This window comes from Elephantulus edwardii, unplaced genomic scaffold (genome assembly GCF_000299155.1).
Source record: "Elephantulus edwardii isolate Elephantulus edwardi_28Jun2011 unplaced genomic scaffold, EleEdw1.0 scaffold00056, whole genome shotgun sequence".
NCBI classification, from domain to species: Eukaryota; Metazoa; Chordata; class Mammalia; order Macroscelidea; family Macroscelididae; genus Elephantulus; species Elephantulus edwardii.
This window is the reverse complement of record NW_006399806.1, coordinates 6864091-6866603: the sequence shown is the minus strand read 5'-3', so window position 1 is coordinate 6866603 and position 2513 is coordinate 6864091.

The window sequence follows — 2513 nt, the reverse complement described above, 5'->3', positions numbered from 1 at the left end:
AGCTGGAGATCAGGAAATGTTTTATATTGAGAAAGTCTGCTGTGAGAGACCTTTCTAATTTACTGAGGAGCAATGATGTCAGTTAGAAGACTATGTTGTGCCTGATTCAGACCATGGTCAATCACTTTCTATGCAGCTGAGAACTGTACAGTGAATAAGTTGACAGAAGAAGAATTGATGCTTTTGAGCTGTGCTGTTAGAGAAGAGTACTGAATAGCCTATACACTGGTAAAAGAACAAACAAACATGTCTTGGAGAAAGTGCATCTAGAATGCTCCTTCCTTGTCATCAAAGATGACAAAGCTTCATCTCACATACTTTAGGCATTTTGCTTGGAGAGGCTATCCTTGGAGAAAGACATCATGCTTGGGAATGTGGAGGGTCAGCAAAAGAGAGGAAGATCCTAGACCAGATGGATTGACACAGTGATTGTAGCAATGGATGCAGCTGTGTTAGAGATAATGAGGATGGTGCAGGATAATATATAGTTTAGATCTCTTGTTCATAGATGCACTATGAGTATTTGACTTGACAGTACCTTAAGAAATATCAGGGCTTGAAATACATAGACTAGGGCCTTGGAAGTGTTCATGTCCTCACCTCAGTTAAGACTTGGTATTCTCATTTTTGTGGAGAACCATTTTCATAATACACTTTCCTCATGGGAAGACCATAATAGTGAAGCAGCAATTGTATGGGAAGAGTGAATAGAGCATGATATAACTTTTCTGAGAAAATTCGTCCAGCGCTACAGTAAAGGTCACAGGCTTTTGCTCTGTCCATAAAACTATACAGGGATTTTTGGGGTTATTATGCTCTCTGACTTTGTTGATCCTCTGTGAGATCACAGTTGCTGCTTTGTATCTCTTCTACCTATCCGTATATCTACATTTTTTATCTATTTCAATATCTCAGTATATTTACGTAAAGAACCCCAGATATGCAAAGATTAAGCAATTGACTGCTAACCTAAAGGTTAGAACTTTAAATCTATTTGTGTCCCTGTGAGAGAAAGACCTGGCAATCTGCTCCTCTTAAGATCAAACCAAACCCATTGTCACTGAATTGGTTCTGACTCATCTTAGCCTTCCATTTAGTTTCTGAGACTGGTCCATATTTTCCCCCTGATTTGAGCACTTGATTTGAGCTCTGCTTTATCCTGCACTGTTCATGCACTGTTGGTAAATGAAATGAAATGGACTGAATTAAAAATAAGATGCTAAAATGTGTCAGATTAAAATACTATACCCTATAAAATTCAATTTGCATACAATTCTGGAAAACACAAGCTCATCTCTGTTGACAGAACAAACACATTTTCTGAGCTAGATTATAGCAAAGAGTTCTAGATTATAACACATACAATAAAGCATAAGATATATGAATTATCTTAAATGTGGGTATCAATGTATATAAACTTATTTGTGTTTTTGTGTGTGGTTAGGGAGACTTAGTGATCTAATTCACAGGAAGTTATGCTGCTGATCCGAAGGCTGTGCTACTCTGAATCCTCCAGTGGCTCCACCATGGAAGGCTTTGTCACCTACTTGCTAAAAATAAGTCATTTGAAAAACCCAATGAAGCACACTTCCATTCTGACACACACTGGGTCAGAATTGACTCATTAGTGTCTGGTATGAATATGTGTGGGTGGGTTCTGTATCTAATACACACATATGTAACAAAACACATTCATACTTACATAATCTTTTTGTGAAGACACTGAAGTATATGACAGAAAAGAAATGGTAATATTAATTTGTATTTTTTTTAATTTATTCTCAAAGACATTCAAGCACTTTGTCAACTTGTCAGAGTGATTCCCGGAACAAAAATGAAAAACTTTTGCAAAATCTCATGTCTCTGCTATTTTGGAAAGGGAAAAATTCTTGAGGAACTAGCGCTCAGTGTTCTGAAAGGGGAATAGAGAGCCAACAGTTTTGTGAGGACATCAGACTCAGCAGGATTACCCTCTAAGTTTCATCTACTATTGTTATTGTTTTTCTTTGATACCATCAAGTCAACTAAGACTCTTAGTAACCCTATTAACAACCAATCAGAACCCTGACCTGTCCTGAACTATCCTTACAGTCCCTGATATGCTTGAACTAACTGCTGCCATCACTGTGTCAACCCACCTTATTAAGGGTCTTTCTCTCTTTTTCTGACCCTCCACCTTTTCCAGTATTTTGTTTCTATCTGAAGAATTGCCTATCTTAAGAACATGCCCACAGCACATGACATAAAGTTTTACTACCCTTGCACCTAAAGGATGACTTTGCTTACATTTCCTCCAAGACAGCCTTGTTTACTTTTGGACATCCATGGGATGTTCAGTGCTCTTCTCCAACACCACAATTTAAGGGCATTAATTAATTCTTCTTCTGTCATCCTCATTTATTGTCCACCTTTGTATATATAGAAAGCAATTGAAAATACCATGGCTGCTGGAGTCAGGTGCACTTTGCATTCTCAAGGCTTTGGAATATATATATATATATATATATATATAT